Source organism: Gopherus flavomarginatus, chromosome 1, assembly GCF_025201925.1.
Source record: "Gopherus flavomarginatus isolate rGopFla2 chromosome 1, rGopFla2.mat.asm, whole genome shotgun sequence".
NCBI lineage: Eukaryota > Metazoa > Chordata > Testudines > Testudinidae > Gopherus > Gopherus flavomarginatus.
In genome coordinates this window covers 328,141,920-328,161,020 of record NC_066617.1, presented here as the reverse complement: position 1 = coordinate 328,161,020, position 19,101 = coordinate 328,141,920, and the positions used below count along the sequence as shown (strand labels likewise).

At 42.4% G+C, this 19,101-nt stretch overlaps 1 protein-coding gene across 3 annotated transcripts in view; it reads left to right on the top strand.

Moving 5' to 3' along the window:
• Nucleotides 1-10,376: 10,376 nt before the first annotated feature.
• Nucleotides 10,377-19,101, top strand: part of WASF3 (WASP family member 3) — a 159,353-nt gene continuing 150,628 nt past the window's right edge. For all 3 annotated transcript variants that reach the window (XM_050937259.1, XM_050937260.1, XM_050937258.1), the window contains exon 1: nucleotides 10,377-10,449. The gene's annotated coding sequence lies outside the window, so the exon portion shown is untranslated. The remainder of the gene's footprint in view (nucleotides 10,450-19,101) is intronic.

The following is a 19,101-nucleotide window of genomic DNA, read 5'->3' as shown; positions in this document are numbered from 1 at the left end:
GTTAGTTTATAAAAGTAATTTGTTAAAGTTTTTAGCAAATAGAGATGAAAGGCTTGTAAAGGGACAAACACTTTAAAAGACAAGCCTATATGAAGACACATCCCTACATTTGCATATGTTTCAATAAAAAAAGGCCATGCAGAAGCACCTCAGGCCTAAACACACAAACCCTTACTAAGAAAAAGTTTATAAAAGCTTTTCCCTATGTTTTTAGTGAGAACAATTTGAAGCAGCCTTTTTAAATTAATGGATTAGAAAAGAAGACCACTTTGAACCACGAGTCTATAGGAAGACACAATTTTTCATTTAACCCTTTTGCATAGGTGTTTTAATAAAAAGAGAGCATGCAGAAACAATCCGGGGTTAAAAACACAGAAAACCTGTTTATAAAAGTAATGTATAGTGATAAAAAAGTCCCCCCCCCTATGTTTTAGACTAGCACTGGTTATTTTTCAGAAGGACAGTTTGAAACAGCATGCTTTTGAAGCAAAGCTGCTGTCAGCAAAAACAGCCTTTGTAAGCCAGTGGATCAGAGATAAGAAGGCTGCTTCTTTGCCTGCTTTTTAACAAATAACAAGTGAAAATTATATTAAGTTTTGTAAAGGAATAAACACTTGAAAAGACAAGCCTATTTGACGACAGAGCCCTTTATTTAACATTTTTACATGTTTCCATAAAAAAAATAAAATAAAATGAGCATGCAGAAAACACCAGAGTGAAAACTACAGAACCTTAGTAACAGCTAGTTTATATTCTCCTTATTCTGTAATCCAGTGGATCAGAGAGAAGTTTATTTTCCTCTCCACTTTTTACCAAATCCATGTGAAAGTTATATTAAGCTTACATTTTTTTAGGACTTTTAAATTTAAGTATGATTTTTTCTGTTGCATTATCAGAATATCTTTGTTTTTAAATATTTGCAGCCTATGTGCTGAGACACAGGTACAAGCTCCTGTGTTTGTTTTGGATCCATAGATTTTATTAAAATAATACAGCACAGGCTGGAGCTGTGGCTTTCTCTACATTTTAAAAAGCAGATAAAAGTAATTAGGCTAGCCAGTGATCCATGCTCTATAGTCTGCCTTAGCAAGGCTCTAGGGGTCACTGCTTCAGTTTGCTTGTTTTTTCACACAGACTTCTTTCCTAACTTTTTAAATGCTGTTAAAGTTTTATCAAATTGCATTGAAAGATACTTTATAAAAGTTATAACAAGTATTTTATTTCATTTACTGATTGTAAAAGACAAAACCCGTCACTTTGTGACTGCTTGAAGCTCAGAGATCTGAAGAACACCCCCCACCCCTCCACTTTCCCCCAGACTTTTAACACTTGCTAAACATGCAGTGTTGCATTATATAATAGTTTTTTTTAAAAAAATTTTAATGTGAAAATTCAGCATTGACTGAGATGTAACACAACATGACCTTTTTAAAGGATATTCTGTACGCAATGAGGCCTGTTGGGAGCATTATGTTTTTGTTTTTTTTAAAGTTTAACATGAAAAAGCAGTATTGACTGAGCTGTAGCAAAACAAGGCCCCTTTTAGGGATGTTTTGTAGAAGTTTAGTGAACTAAAAAGGCTTAAGATATTAGCCTATCCTTTCAAAAATAGTGTTTTTAAAGTACCAAAACAGCAACTGGGTAAGAATATGAAAACTGGTAACTGAGGGGAGTTTACATATGTGTTTTATTAAAAAACAAAATTAACAAAAAAATAAATAAGATTGTTTTTTAATGTTTGGATTTATACAAAAAAAATAAGAGAAAGAGAGAGAAAAAATTAGCTTATATAAAAAAGTTCGCGGTTTTTTACCAAAGATAAGGAGTCTTCCCAAACACACACCGCTCAGTCTATTTTCCCCTTTTCTTTTTTTTTTTTTTAATATAAATTGAGGACAAACAAATTTTTAAAAAGGCCACAGCCACAGAGATCAGGTCATGAGGGGTAAGAATGCTGCTCTGAGTTTTAGGGGGAATGTTGATAACTCTTTTAGTGAAACAGTTTTGTAGGCAGCCATTCTGTGTTAGTTGTTATGCTTTAGCATGGGCAAGTGTTTGTCATTCGGAAGCACTTTCACACTTTATGAGGTATTATCTCCCCCATCCTTCAGCCTATCAGAAATATTAACAAGAACAAACGTAAATATACTTTGTAGCAATGCCTGCAAAGCAACAATGACATTTTGGTTGTTCATTAACTTGTCGGAGTCCCTAGAAAATACATTATTGGTTTTGTTTTTATAAAACACTTTTATGCAAACTGTAACCCTAGATGCTGTATAGCATTAAATAATTTGAAACAGTAGACGAGAGAGCTGAGACATTGTTGAAATCAGAGAGGTCGTGATTAAGTGCTAATGCAGAGGGCCTGGGATGGAAAATGAAAAGGTACGACCGAAGCAGAAGAGGGTATAATTTAAAAGGGGTTCTAGGGCTGCTTTGCAATAGTCCAGATGACCCAACAGCCTACATCCCTCATGCACAAACTCCAGGGCTGAGTGAGCCATTGTTAGAGGAACAGACTGCTTATATACCTCTTCTTGTTGTTGACAAACTGTAACCTAACTGCACATATACTACGGGCGCAACCTACTACCCTTTTGGCAAACCCCACATCCCTTGAACTCCATAATAACGCTTTACACAGTTTTTTTCAACTGACATTTTATTTTACAACACGGCTTGTTTTGTTCCCAAAACACGCTCTAACCGTTAGTGTTTTTTCTTAGCAAGATTTTGTAATTTGCTGAATGAAGCAGATGTTCAACATTTCGCATAAACGTTTATCTGTCGGTTTGATGATTTAATCTAAAATGTGATTTGGGTCCTTGGCCTCTGTCACTTTGTTCACCAATTCTGCCCCTGGAGCTAAATGTTCCTGGGTTAAACAGAGGCACTGCAGTGCATATCCCAATGTGATGATGATATTTAACACATTCTTCATACACAAACTACTGCTAAAATTTCTTTAATTTTACAGTTCACATCATCTAAAGATCAGTACACGCAGTCGTAATGCCTCTGACCGGAATCATGGCTCACCCAGGACAATCCTCATTTTGTTTCTCTCTCAGGCAGTGCTTGATGGTGGAAAAAATGCTTGGGATCTGTTTTTTTAGATAAGAATAAGGCAGTTAAGGGAGGAGGAGGGGGAGGGGAGAGAAGGGAGTTGACTCTTGTTTAAAATCTTGAGACTCTAGGATTGGTTCAGGAAAATAAATTCTATGATGCTGCTGTAGAACAACATCTGATTGGTCCGATCCAAAGACAGTGATAACAAGTCTGAGGGGGAGTAAACCTGGGAAGCTGGTTCATTCTGCGAAAAGACTTAGAATGGTAAGATCTCTCTCTCTCTGATTCAGCCACGGGCTATCTATCTTTGCCCTTTGCAAAAGGGCTTTCTTTTCCCTTTTCTTGCCCTGTTCTCTCTTTTAACCTCTCTTCATATGTTTCTCTTTTATTTAACTCATTTTAAATGCTTTTTTCTTAACCTACCTTTGTATTTAATAGTTTAAATGGTTTTCTATTAACTTTTTTACCATGTGCGTACTAAACAGGCTCTGCCTTAGTAAATTCCCTCTTTAAACCTAGCTTTTAATATTATTTAATGTTTTAAAATGCTCTTTTCTTAACCTACCCTGGTATTTAATAGTTTAATTGTGTTTTTCTTAACCTGCCTTTATAGTTTTTACCATGTGTTTACTAAACAGACTTTGCCATAGTACATTCCCTTTTTTTGGCCATGCGTGTTCTTTTTAAACCTAGTTTTCTCTTTTATTTAACTCTTTTTAAATGTTTTTTTCTTAACCTCCTTTCTATTTAAAACACCTTTTACATTTATCTGAAAATTTTCTATTTTTTAATAACATGCTAAACTAGGCCTTTAAAAGCATCTCTCCTTACTCAACCTCACCAAAAATCTCTCTTTTCTTTAATAACTTATCTCTCTTCTTTCAAACTAGCACTTTAAAAACAAAAATCTCCTTTTTCTTTAAGATCACTTTCTATTCTTTAATAACATAGAAGACTAGGCCTTTAAAAGCATCTCTCCCTACTCAACCTCCCCAAATAACATTTCTTTCCTTTTTTTCCTCTCAACCTTACCAAAATTTTCTGTTTTTTATCTTTAAACTCTCTCACTCTATTCCAAGGATAGGCAACTTATGGCGGACATGCTGAAGGCAGCACACAAGCTGATTTTCAGTGGCACTCACAGTGCCCAGTTCTTGGCCACCAGTCCAGTGGGCTCTGCATTTAAATTTAATTTTAAATGAAGCTTTTTAAACATTTGAAAAACCTTATTTACTTTACATACAACAATAGTTTAGTTAAGTATTATAGACTTATAGAAAGAGGGCTTCTAAAAATGTTAAAATGTATTACTGGCACGCGAAACCTTGATTTAGAGTGAATAAATGAAGACTCAGCACACCCTGCCAACCCCTGTTCTATTCTTTCAATCTTTTTTTCTAAATATATCAAAGCACAAGCACACAATACTCCCTCTATTCAAACCTAAACATTTTTTTTCCAAAATGGCTGACAGTGCCAAACTTCAGCGCCAATGGAAATGAGGATGGAGGGCAGGACATAAGCCCTAAATGGGACATGGAAACCTGTCAAAAATACATGGTGATGAATGCTATTGAGCCATATAGTACTTCTATTCCAGCACTTAACTATCCTTATAGTTAGAATGTTTCAAGATAAGAGACTTATTTTGTTTAATTTTGCTCTTCCTAATATATAACCTAAATCTTTCTTGCTGCAAATTAAGCCAGACAGTGTATCTGCAAAAGAATGGATGCAAATCAGATGTCAAGAATTATAACATTCAAAAGCCAGTCGGAGAACACTTCAGCCTCCCTGGTCACTCAATCACAGATCTCAAAGTTGCAATACTTCAACAAAAAAACTTGAAAAACAGACTCCAATGAAAAATGTCAGCATTGGAATTAATCTGCAAACTAGACACCATTAAATTAGGCTTGACTATAGACTGGGAGTGGATGGGTCATTATACAAAGTAAAAATGGTTTTCCCCATGCTAATTTTCCCCCCTACTGTTACTCATACCATCTTGTCAACTGTTGGAAATGAGCCATCCTGATTATCACCACAAAAGCTTTTTTTTTCCTGCTGATAATAGCTTACCTAATAGCTCACCTTAATTAATTACTCTCATTACAGTTGGTATTGCAACACCCATTTTTTCATGTTCTTTGTGTATATATATCTTCCTACTGTACTTTCCACTGCATGCATCTGAGGAAGTGGGTTTTAGCCCACGAAAGCTTATGCTCAAATAAATTTGTTAGTCTCTAAGGTGCCACAAGTACTCCTCATTCTTTTTTCTTTAAGTAAATTATTGCACACTTGTCCTCTGTGGAATTTCTTGTATCTTCCTTTGTAGCATCTGGTACTATCTGCTATCTGAGATGGTTACTGGACTAATTGGACCATAGGTGTTTCATGGTTTGGTGATTCCTATATTCCACAGGGTATATTTTTGTTCTTGAAGATCTCCTGATTGATTTAGAAGAGTGGTTTTGCATATTTATTTTAAAAAATGGAGTCTGCTCAACAGATAGGTTCTTAATGGATTTGTAGCCCAATGTTTGTTCCTGCTACAGACCAGTGGTTCCCACCCCTTATGGTATCCTAACACAGAACACTAATAGACCCTGGAGCTAGCCTACAGAAATAACGTAAGTGCTTTAAATGGCAAATACTTAGTATGAGTTTAAACTTCATGGGCCTTACTCATTACTGTGTAATTACAGATCTTGTGCAGTTGATGAAAGCAAGTGGCTTGAAAAATTGTTGGTCTTACCTTTTGTTCTTGCTTTTCTGCATTTTTTCACAAGATCAGTTACAAATGAGATTAAATAATGCCACTTCGCATTTATATCTTTCTACTAAGGACCTAGCTGAATCTCATCTTAATATAATTTACTAGTTTGTCCATATTCCAGTAATTTGAGTGCATTATTGTGGAGAAGTAGTGAAGAAAAATTGCAAATAAAATTACAGAATAGTCAGTGATCTCATAAAAATTTGCCTTTTGCTGTCTTTAATATGGATATACTTATGAAAGCTAAGGAAAACCAGCCCTGAAAACTAAATTCCTTTAATGGATGTGTAGTAATCCATAATGTAATAATGCATCTTATATTGTGCTTTGCAAGTATCTTCTAGTTGTACTAAATCAATTACCTCAGTTAAGACATGAAGTCCTTTTTGTAGGGTATGGCTGGAGGAAAAAGCAATCTATTTCAAATGCTGATTCAACACTGAACACTTCTGAGACATAATGATGTTCTATTAATAATAAGAGGCACTCTAATGATTATCAGGGGATTGTATAATTTGTGGTAAGATTGTTTATTTTAACATTACTCAGCAATGGCATACTTTCATGATACTGAAATTTGTTGTCTATAAAAACTGTTTTGATGCCACCTTCATAAGCTACAGCAGAGAATAGACTTCAGAAATGTATTTAATATTATATTTTTGTGTGAAATACACAATTCAAGAAAGTGAGGGCCTCATAATGCTGAGATGAGTCAGTGACATTGCAAACAGCTTACTATGCACACTTCCACAAATAGCTCTGTTAATATATCTCAATCCTGATGTCTAATATTCCTGCATTATCAGTTCCAATTGAAGTCTGATCCTGCACCCACTGAGGCCAGAGGGAGTTTTACTATTGATTTAATGAGATGGAGGGTCAAGCCCCTGTTCCTGGACATCTCTTAATAGCCCAGTCCTGCAGACATTAGTTACAGAGGGTTTTCCAGAATCTAGGACTGAAGGATTTCACCCCAAAATAACAATACCTATAACTAGAACTGGTTGAATGTTTCATTGCAAATAATTTATCCAGCAATTTTTGTCCCTTAATATACAGCAGGTTATAAATGTAGGACAGATTAAATATAAGTGGCATGGCAGCTTGCATTATTAGCAAATTCCAAGACCAGGTCAAAATGGCAATGTTAAAACTGCTTCTGATTTCCACTTCTACAAACATTTAGAAATTATTGTACAAAAACAAGTATTGGTGTAACAATATCACTAAAGTATGAAAAGAAGAATGTGAGCTGAGAAGAAATCCAGGAGACTGGAAAGTGGATGGAATAAATATGCATTAATTTCTTGCTTCATGCAGAATACTTACAGTTTCTGTTGCTGTAGCAGAGAAAAATTACTGGTAGTAATAGGTCCATTTAAAATTAATGTTTCTTAAACCCTAGACTCTCAATGCAACTATAAAATGTTACTGAACCGGTGCTAATGTACTAGTGTTTTAACAATGCTGAGTAATTTTCCAGATGTCTTGTGATACTGTCTCTGAATAATTTTCTCTTTGCTGTATGTGTGTTAGGGGAAGCAATCACCTTTTGAGCAAAACGATTTCTTCTCAAAACCTTCTGAGACCATCCTCTCTAAAGATTTTTGCCCCATTGGAACCTAATACTGAGGAAGAGGCCATCTCCTTCCCCCATGTAAGTGATGTTGCCTAATGACACCTAGCCTTCTGTCTGTTTTGCCTCAGTGATTTTAAAGCTACTATCATCTGTACTGAAAAATGTAAAAAGCCATACTGCTTACTGGTTTTTGTCCCATAACCGTGGAGAGTTAGATCAATCGTTTCCAACTGCTGGTTCCTAATATTATTGGTACTTCCAACTTTTCTGACCCTAGGTTCAATTTAGGGCTCAATTCTGCTGTCTTTACACTGAGTAGAATCTTAATATCCAAGCCATTCTTCCAAAATTAATGGTAGCAGTTGCATAAGATATTATTTCATAAAAAAGTGGAAGAATCAAGGTCTTAGTGGTTTATATGGGGTCCAGCCCCTCTGCTGCTTGCTTCTCATGTAGCTGTGTGTGCTTTACCCTGTACTGGAGAATGATGTGCTCCAAACCCCAGTTTTGTACTCTGTTCCACTATGGAGCAAAGTATGTATAACTGAATGGGAAGCTGGTGGACTCTAGATAAGAGGTTCTCAAACTGTGGTCTGCGAGCTCCATTCAGGTGGTCCGTGGAAGTTCCCTCTAAGGTGCATGCCTGGGCAGCTGCACACAAGAGAATGAAGGGCCACCCACCTAATTAGTGGAGCCACGGAGGTGTGGCTCCATTAATTAGGTGCCTGGACCCTGGAGAAGACGCACATGTAAGGTGAGGTGGTGCCTTGGGAGGAATAGGGGGCAGTTGGTTGAGGTGGGGGAAATAGGAGGTAGGTGCGAGGACAGTGGAGTGAGAAGAGTGGGCGGAGGAATTTGGGATGTGCAGGGCTGTGCTGGCCAGAGAAAGGGGTGACTTTCCCCAGCTCCAGAGCTGCAGCTGCCGAGGAAAGACCTCCATTCTTCCCAGCCCAAACTCAGGGGCTGCTGCAGTGGAGGAGAGAGAGCACATCCATTGCATTAGAAAGGTAAAACTACTGATATTAAAATATGAGTTATGTGCTTTTATTTGTAGAACAAAACCCTGTTAATTATTTTTTAATATAGCACTTTTATCCAAAGGGTTTTACAATAGTTAGCTAACGGTACAAACAACATTTGGAAAGATCATTAAGTGTTCCACTGAGACCCTCAGCAATTTTCAAGTGGTCGTTGAAAAAAAAGTTTGAGAATCACTGCTCTAGATGGTACAGATAAGGTTTCAGCTGAGTAAACTTGCAGTTGCCTGAAAAGATTGGGTACCCATTGACTTAAGATGTCTTTCATTAATCCTCTATTTTCAGCGGTGATTATTTAATAAAGTGCCCTGAGCCATTAAAGTTCATTTGGCAGTTGCTTTTCCCTCTCTCCGAAATCTTACTCACATGATAGAGTCTCATTTAATTTTTTATAAAGGGCTTTGCACTGGGAAAGAAAAGACCCAGTTACAGTACTCACTACAAAGGGCAAAACCCCAGAAAAGAAGGAAATACTGTTCATATTGTGTCAGCAGCTGCAGCTCTCACAATGCAGGCAGGGCAAAGGCCACAAGGTCCAACTGTTCAAGGGGCCCTCCCAGGTCATTGGCCGGGGAATTGAGGGGTAGAGTATCCGCATGTGGAATCCTGGTAACTGGGAGTTTTAGTAACTGGGATAGAATGAGGGATTCCAGGACTGGGTCTGTAGGGGAGACCTTGGAAATGGAGAGGAGGTGGCTGTGGGGCGCCCTGGTAAACGGAGGGATTGGAGATCCATAGAAGGGATTGTGCTGGAGGTACTGATGGGGGGGGTGGGTGGAGGGAAACAAGGTCCTCTGGCAGACTCCAAGTAAGGGTGGTATTTAAAGGGGGGTTGCAGGCAGGAGCGGCACCAGGGTTTTTGGTGCCCTAGGCGGGGGTCCTTCCATGCTCCCGATCTTCAGGGCACTTCAGTGGCGGGTCCCGGACCGAGTGAAGGACCAGCCGCAGAATTGCCGCTGAAGACCCGGAGCGCGGAAGGACCCCCCTGCCGCCAAATTGCTGCCAAAGACATGGAGTGCGGAAGGTCCCCCCGCCGCCGAATTGCCGCTGAGGGCCGCAAAATGCTGCCCTCCCAAATCCTAGCTCCCTAGATGACTGCCTAGGTCGCCTAAATGGAAGCGCCGGCCCTGGCTGCAGGACAAAGGGCCCCTGGTAACTGTGTGTATGGAGAGGAGAGGAGGGGAGGGCAGATGGCCCCTGGTAGAGGTGCGTAGTGTGTTCGTAGAGGAAGTAGGGGCTCTGGTAACTGGGTGGGTCCCTTGAAACAGTGTAGGAGGGGACGTGGCGGTGGCTCTGGTAACTGTGTGTGAGCTGGTAACTGTGGAGGTAGCCCCAGTAACTGGGCGGTGGGGGGAGAGAAGCTCTGGTAACTGTGTGTGTGTGTGGGGGGGCAAATAGTTCTGGCAACCTGGGGTGGAGGGCTGGTAACTTTGTGTGTGTGCGAGAACCTCTGGCTACTGGAGGAGCAGGTAACTGTGTGTGGGGTGACTCTGGCCACTGGGGGGGGCTACTGTGTGTGTGGTGGTGAGAGGTCCTAGTAACTGTGCGGGGAGGGGGCTGCTGGGTGCGTGGGGAGAAGAACGGACTGTGCTGGGATCCCGTAAGGGGGCGCCCGCCTTTGTGCACGGGATGGGTGAGCCGGGGGAAAGGAGTCCTCCTCCCACTTCCCTCAGGGTCCACTCCCCACGCAGGTCACTCAGGGCTCCCTGATCGAGCCACTTGAGTGACAGGCCGCCTCTCCGCCCGCCCTCCGCATCCTCCGGCTTCCCCATTGGCCATTCGCGCACGCCAATCATTTTGTGTGCCCGAGAATTCCGAGTCCCATTGGTGGACCTTGCCCCGCCCCCTGGACTTGTGGGTGAGTGGGCGTGTCTTGGGGCGGGCCGCCAGCGGTGGGGGTCTCGGACACGGGGCAAGCCGAGAGGAGTCGTACGCAGGGAGGCTGTCTGCGGAGGCGGGTGAGGGGCCGGCGCGAGGTGAGTGCGGGTGGGGGCCTGGCGACCCAGAACGCGCATCCTTCGCAGCGGGTACTGGGGGTTCTCCTGAGCCACCCCCCGCCCCCTACGGTGAGCGACCAGCTGCCGCCGAGGTAGACTCCGCAAAGGGCGGCGGTTTGGTCCCGCCCCGCCAGCCCGGAAAGATAATCCCCCCTGCCAGCCCCCGGCCTCCTGCCGGACCCGCGCCCCTTCCTCCCGGAGCGCGTGGGGCTGTGAGGGGCGCCCCCCCGCCCCACTCAGAGGCTGATGCTGCGGGTGCCCGGCTCTCTGAGGGGCGAGGGCTGTGGGAAGAGCGGAGCTGGATCCCGGGCTCCGGCTGGGGGAAAAGGGGACCCCGGCCGAAGGCTTCGCCTCCGCCCCGCGGTTCCGAAGTGCCTGTGAGCCCGCCCTGCGGACCCCCCACGAGGAAGGGCGGCGCGGGGTGGGGGGATAATAGTGTAACCCCCCCGCGTCCCTGTCCCGGCCACTCTCGCGCGCGGAACGCCTCCCCAGCTGCTACACGGTAGAGGTAGCCCGCAGCCGTGCCGGGTGCCCCTCGCTGCGGCCAGCGCGCGTGAATCTCTCCCCTGTCCCCGAGGTACTGCTGGCTCCCATCACACTCGTTATTATGAGTTCTAAAATAGGTTTTGTTTCCTAAAATGCGCATTAGAGATGTCCCTTAACTGCCCCTCCAGACATCTCAAATGCGACCTGTGGCTTTATCCGAGCAGCTGTTTTTCTGAAATCTTTCTTTTTTGTGTGGGGGGAAGTGTGGTTTAGTGGTTAGAGTACAAAAAGGCTACTTTGGCTTCTGATTTCTCTCTCTGCCACCCGCTTTTTATATGTCTTTGGCTTATTTACTTCAGTTCCGTTGAAGTTAGTGGTAATACTTAACAGGAATCTAATTTGTCCATTAAAGGCACACTGTCTTAAAATCTAGGCAGTTTAAAAAAAAGTTTAAATATTCCTTCTGTCAGCTTTTGTGGCTTTGCAGTTGCATTTCCCTTTTTAAAAATATTTTTCTCTTTGTGCCTTGCTGTGGGAAAGAGCTATTCAAAAATCTGAGAGACAGACAGCCCATGCAGGAGAGCTGTGAACTCAATATACCCAGTGTTGTCAAATGCACAAAATAAACTGAAAAAATAGAGGAATACTTTTTCCTCTAATTTTTCACATATAGTAATAGTAGGTGTTACTTGTAACAAAAGTAGTTTAAAAACTTTCACAGAAGTTGTGATTTAAAAAAAAAAGTTGAATGTTTATTTCTAAAAATAGCGGTGTGAACAAATGGTGTGGCTGGCTCCTACTGAGACTTGGGGCTGGTCTACACTACTGTGTAAGTAGATGTAATTTATGTAATAACTTACTTATGAGTGTGAGAGAGAGACCCCACCCCGAGCACTGCAAGTTACATCGACTTAAGCGCTGCCCACACAGTTGCTATGTAGGTGGGAGACGCTCTCACACCAAGATGCTTTCCTGCCGACATAGCTTGTGCCTCTACAGAGATGAAGTAATTATGCTGATGGGAGAGCGCTGTCCTGTCAGCATAGCTAGTCTTCATTAGATATGCTGCAGCTGAGCAGTTGCATTGGTGCAGCTGGCTGATGTAGTGCCGTAGTGTAGACTTGCCCTTAGACTAGCTACTTGAGCTCGGGTGGGCTTGGGAGCCCAAGCTACCACTGGAGCCAGAATGTCCATGCTGCTATTTTTAGCATGGTATCTCAAGCCCAATTCGTGCAAGTTTGTCTACTGCACTGGGCAACTTGATCCCACTGTAGTATAGACATAGTCTCTGTGCCTCAGTTTCTCCATCTGTGAAATGTGACTAATACTTAACTACAACAATGTTGGATATAGCTATAAGATTTCTGGGTAGAAGTGTTGTGTAAGTGTTTCAGTTCTGCACTGAAAAATTATAGTTGATTTTAATAAAATAGCCTTTTGATTACATTTTTCTTGTTTGTATGGTGCATAAGATTCACTCACTCATGCCTGTCACCCCAATCGGGGTATGGGCCGCCAATAACAGATCTCCAGAGTCCTCTATCCTGGGCCGTTCGTTCTAACTGGTTCCAGGTATAGCCCATTTTTTTGCTATCAGCTTGAAGGTCACGTCGCCAGGTGTTTCTTGGACGGCCTCTTTTCTGCTTGCCTTGGGGGGTTCCACCACAGTGCCTGTCTGGTGATGTTAGCTGGCTGCTTGCGTACTGTATGTCCTATCCAACCCCACCTTCTCCTTCTGATTTCTTCCTCTGCTGGGAGTTGACAGGTCCTCTCCAAGAGGTGGATGTTACCGATGGTGTCTGGCCAGCGGATCTGGGAATCCTTCTGAGGCAGCTATTTATGAAGGTCTGGATCTTCCTGATGGTTGTTTTGGTTGTCCTCCAGGTTTCAGCTCCATACAGTAGGACTGATTTCACATTGGAGTTGAACAGTCGAATTTTTATTGCCAAAGACAGATCTCTAGAGCTCCAGATGTTCTTGAGCTGTAAGAAGGCTGCTCTTGCCTTACCAATCCTTACTTTGATGTCTGCGTCTGTGCCACCCTGCTGGTCGATGATGGTAGGTGAAGGACTGCACTTCTTCCAGGGGGCTTCCTTCAGTGTGACTGGGTCATTGCTGGTGGAGTTAATCCTAAGGATCTTGGTCTTGTCCTTGTGAATGTTGAGGCCAACCTGTGATGACGTGGCTGCCACTAGGTTGATCTTCTCTTGCATCTGCTATTTACTGTGCGAAAGGAGTGCAAGGTCATCAGCAAAGTCCAGGTCATCAAGCTGGGTCCACAATGTCCACTGGATTCCGTTCCTACGCTCGTAGATGGATGTCTTCATAATCCAATCGATGACGAGGAGAAAGAGAAGTGGTGACAACAAGCATCCTTGCCTGACTCCAATTTGCACCTGGAAGCTGTTAGTAAGCTACCCTCCATGGATCACTCTACAGTGTATACCGTCATATGAGTTCTTAATCAGGTTGACCACCTTTGCTGGGATGCCGTAGTGCCGAAGGAGCTTCCAAAGGGTCTCTCGATCCACGCTATCAAACGCTTTCTCATAGTCAACAAAATTGATGTACAACGAGGAATTCCACTCTATAGACTGCTCGACTATGATGCGAAGCATTGCTATCTGGTCTGTGCATGATCTGTTCTGCCAGAAACCTGCCTGCTCATCTCGTAGTTGTGGATCGACGGCATCCTTCATTCTCTCTAAGAGGACTTGGTTAAAGACCTTCCCTGGCACCGACAGGAGTGATATTCCTCTATAATTGGCACAGTTGCTAAGGTCTCCTTTCTTGGGGATTTTGATGAGATATCCCTCTTTCCAGTCTACTGGAATCACTTCTTCCCATATCTTCTCAAAGAGAGGGTACAGCATTTCCACTGAAGCATCCAGGTCTGCTTTCAGGGCCTCTGCTGGGATGTCATCAGGTCCAGCCGCCTTCCTATTCTTCATCATGGTGATAGCTTTTCTGATCTCGTCTCTGGTTGGTTTATCGCAATTAATTGGGAGGTCCTCGTTAGCTGAGTTGATATCTGGTGGATTGGGTGGTGCTGGTCTGTTCAGGAGTTCCTCAAAGTGCTCCACCCATCTGTTCATCTGTTGTTCTATTCCTGTTATAGACTTTCCCTGCTTGTCTTTAACGGGACGTTCTGGCTTGCTGAAGTATCATACAGCTGTTTCATATTACAGCTATATGCTGCCTGCTCCGCTTCTGCTGCCAGTTCATCCACATACTCTCTCTTGTCCTTCCTGATATTCCTCTTCACTGCTCTGTGGGCTTCAGCATACTCTTTTTTTGAGCTTTGACCTTTGCTGCTCTAGTCCTGCTGTTGTTGACTGCTGCCTTCTTCTTTTTTCTGTCTTCTATCTTGATCAAGGTCTCTGCTGTGATCCACTCTTTCTGCTGGTGTTTCTTAATTCCAAGCACTTCCTGGCATACTGTCATAAGTGTCTCTCTCACTTTCTGCCATCTGTTTAGTACACTGTCTTCCTCTTCCTCAGACCAATCCTGTAATACTGAAAACTTATTCTTCAGCCTCAGTCCAAAATCTTCCTTGGTCTTATAGTCCTTCAGAAGGCTGACGTTGTACTTCACTCTTCTGTCTGAGGTGTCTATCCAGTTCTTTTTCAGCTTCAGCTTCAATCTGGCCACTACTAAGTGATGGTTGGACGCTGCGTCTGCTCCTCTTCTAACTCTAACGTCCTGCAAGGATCTTCTAAACTTCTTGCTAATGCAGACATGATCGATCTGATTTTCTGTCGTGCCTGCTGGTGATACCCAGGTACTCTTGTGGATCCGCTTGTGAGGAAAGATGCTACCTCCTATGACCAGGTTGTTAAGTGCACACAAATCCACAACTCTCTCTCCATTCTCACTCATCTCTCCCAGAGCGTGGATCCCCATGACTTGTTCGTATCCTGTGTTGTCAGGTCCAATTTTGGCATTAAAGTCTCCCATAAGGATGATGATGTCTTTATCTGGGAGAATCGCTAATATTTTCTGGAGTCTGTTTGTAAAAATAGTCTTTGTCCTCCTCTTCGCTGTCATTAGTTGGAGCATAGCACTGAACAACATTCATCTTAATCCTCTTCATTTTAGTTCTAAGGGATGCTGTGATGATCCTGGGACCATGTGCCTCCCAACCAATCAGTGCTCTCTGTGCCTGCTTGGACAACATGAAGCCTACTCCCTGTGTGTGGGGTGCATCGCTCTCTTCATGTCCTGAATACAGCAAGAGCTCTCCTGTCAACAGTCGTCTCTGTCCCGCTTGCGTCCATCTTGTCTCGCTAATGCCTAATAGGGTCAGGTTGTTACTCCTCATCTCTGCTGCAACCTGCGCCATCTTTCCTGACTCGTACATGGTCCTCTCGTTCCATGTGCCCATGGTAATCCTCCTGGTTGCAAGAAGGGTAATCGGCTTAGTGGCTTCCTCATGGCTTTTACCACCCAGTGTCATGCATCTTCGAATTGAAGACCCTTCTTTTTCCAGTGTAAAAGTCTCTGTTGTCTCTATTGTTGGCGTTTCTGTAGCAGGTTGATTTTTACGGGGTGGAGTTGCTAGCCCCACGCCCAATCCTCCTCCTTTATCCTGACTTGGGATAGGCAGATGGCCCCAAAGGACCTCTCTGGTGGAGTTGTGCATAAGGTTGGCTTCCAAATATTATTGCATTGATTCCTCTGATTTTATTTTATTTAAACAATTCCTGCAAGCTCTGAAGCACATACATAAGATACTGTGGATAAGACTGCTCTCAACAGCCCTGTTTCTCAGGTACAATAAGATTGTCTACCCCAAGGATAGACTCTTCTGTGCAGGACATGTGGCTTTCTTGGAGAGTGATTCCAGAACTGCAGGATGAAATAATCCAGCATCTGAGACCCACCACAAACTTTACCACCTTCTGCTCCAAGTGCAAAGCACTCTTGCTCAACCTTACCTTTATTAATATAAACACATGATACATGTAAGCACGGTGTTCATTTATTAAATACACTTCTACCCCGATATAACACAACTCGATATAACACGAATTCTGATATAACGTGGTAAAGCAGTGCTCTGGGGTGAGGGGGCTGCACACTCTGGTGGATCAAAACAAGTTCAATATAATGTCGTTTCACCTATAATGCCGTAAGATTTTTTTGGCTCCCGAGGGCAGCGTTCTATCGAGGTGGAGATGTAATACAGAATACTCACACAATCTTCCATTACGGGGAGAAAGAAGGAAGAACTGCATGTGACAGATGCTAATCATGTTACTTATACACTTCTGGATGACACTCATGCTATGTTTAGGAGGGCAGTGTAAGTACCTCAGTAGAATAGACTCTTTTGAGGAAATTTTCAAAGAAGCTAATGGTAGTTAGGCACCTAATTGCCATTGAAAGTCAGTGAGAGTTAGGTGCCTAACTGTTGCCTTTGTCTTTTAAAATCTTCTCTTTGAAGTTCAGGGCTTCTGCTCTGAGAGCCTGATCTTGCTCTAATTTAAGTTAATGAGTGTAGGATAATGTGTGCCCTGATTCCCTGAGCTACTGGTAGGGATTTAAATATGTTGTGTAGTGCATGCACTCAGATCTCTGTGTTGGTTCTAAATCCTCCCATAGTATGCTTTCCCAAATCTCCCTTTCTTGCTTGTGGGAAAGCGTGAGCAAGAAGTGTTTTTGCAGTTCTGCTGGCTAGTACTCTGCTCTTGCAGTAGTGTCTCTGCTTGGTGTCTACGTACCACTGTATTGTATGCTGAAACAGGTTGCATAGTACTTCAGTTTTTTTGTTTGTTTTGTTTTTTTTTAACAGGTTACATTAATTCATATTTTACAATATAGTGCCCATCAAGTTTTTGAAAATGGTAGCACCACTGGTATGAACAGAGTGAACATAGTTCAATATCCTTTGCAGCCAATTCACAGCTATTGTAAATGGTGTGTTACGTCACTTATGCCAATAATATATTATATTTTGGGTGTTCAGCATGCTTTGCTACAACGATGTTGAGCTCTGTTGATCCTCTCAGTGCCAGCAGGACACCCTTCATGAGAAGTAGGAAATCTGGGGCTCATTGTTTTAATTGATATTTCTGACATCTAGTAGTAATCTTAAGGGTAGGGATCTGGATACATTCTCATTGTTCAGAGAGATCAGTATATGAATGTGCATTTTCCAGACAATTTCTTCTGTTTATCTTTATATGTATTGTGATGGTGCTTGGAGGGCCCCATTGTGTGAGGCACTGGACAAACACAGAGGAAGAGACAGTCCCTGCCCCCAAAGAATTTACAATCTAAATAAGTTAGGGGAACAAGAAGTGGTAGAAGTGGAGTATTGTTACCCCCATTTTACAGACAGGGAACTGAGGCATAGAGAGTACACCCATAATCACACAGGAAGCCTGTGACAGTGCTAGGAATTGAACCCAGATATCATAGAATCATAGAAGATTAGGGTTGGAAGAGACTTCAGGAGGTCATCTAATCCAACTCCCTGCTCAAAGTAGGACCCTGAGTTTTAGGCTTATCTACACAGAGTGGCAATGGGAGTGCATTTGAGAAATCACACGATGTTGCACTTTAACTGGTCTAGTAGACCCTGCTGATGCACACTAAAAGTTCCCTACTGCCTTTTAATGTAGTATGTCAGAGCATGCTGGGAAACATTTAGGGTGCATCCACAGGGTCTCGGACCAGTTAATGTACAATATGTTAGTGTGCTTTAGAAATCGCACCCTTGTAGTGGGTATTATCCTACTGTGGACAAACCTTAATTCAGTGTTGTAGCCATCCTTCCACTTATCCCTGAAAATTATCCCAGAAAACTGAATGCGTGGAAGCATTAATGAAAATATTGTCTGAAACTGCATCACATCCATTTGCTTAACTATTTTTTTAATTTGTGCATAGATTTTTTTTTCTTCACATCTTCATGAGAAACTGCAAAATTTATAATTTGGAAACCAACCCATAGTGTGATTATTGTCACTGGTAGCACAGTAGCTTATTTTTAACAGAAAAATTGATATTTGATTTCTCAGAGCACAAGAAACCTTTTTTTTGTTGTTGCTAATGTCAACTGTCTAGACAGTAAGTTAAGGATCAAAATGAAAGTCTGTGGAATGGTTCTTTTGTTTGCTGTTATAACAGTTGTGATATGTGACATTCTTGCAGAGGAAACAGGATAATTCTGCAAATGAGATTTCTTCAGACTATTGATTCAAGTTACATTAAAGTGCTAACTATTAAATAGATAAGTGTTAACTGAATGTGTTCTCCTTTGAAATCCTACCAAACAATAAATACCAAAGCTTGTCAGTAAACCTTTAAACCGACACACCATACTTAATTTTACCCATTTTGCAAATCAGACTGGTTTTAACATAAACTTAATGTTACTTAAATTTAGGATTTTGTATGTAGTCGTACCTGGTAAAGGTCTAGATTAGGTATTGGCAACTTTTGACACGTGGCCTGCCAGGATAAGCACCCTAGCTGGCCGTGCCGTGCCGGTTTGTTTACCTATCGCGTCCTCAGGTTTTGCTGATCGTGGCTCCCGCTGGCTGCGGTTCGCCACTCCACGCCAATGGGGGTGGCCGGAAGCAGTGGCCAGCACATCCCTTGGCCTATGCTGCTTTCTGCAGCCCCCATTGTTCTGGAGCAGTGAACTGCGGCCAGTGGGAGACACAATCAGCTGAACCTGCGGACGCGGTAGGTAAACAAATTGGCCCACCTTGGCAGGCTGCATGCCAAAGGTTTCCGATCTCTGGTCTAGATTCAGCTTTTTCAAAAATCCTTAATTTCTACTTCATGGAAGTTTTTAGCTTTCTCAATACTTTGGGGACTTGTCTTACTGATATATATCAGCTCCCACTCATTGTAATAGATGTGTGTGGTATCAGAATAAGGGTCTTGGAATAATTTGAATGTTTATATAGGGTTAAGAATAACTGTGTTAAGTCCAGCAGCACTTCTAGGCCACACATATTGAAAACACTTTTCTTTCTGCATATTTATGATGATCTTTATTGGACTTTTTTGACTGGGCGTAACTTGGAAATGTAACAATCTTTGATGTTTTACATTGTATGTTTTAAGATGGCAAGATATTAAGGATTGCTTACTAAGTAACTATTTTAGGTCAAATTCATTTAAGTTTTA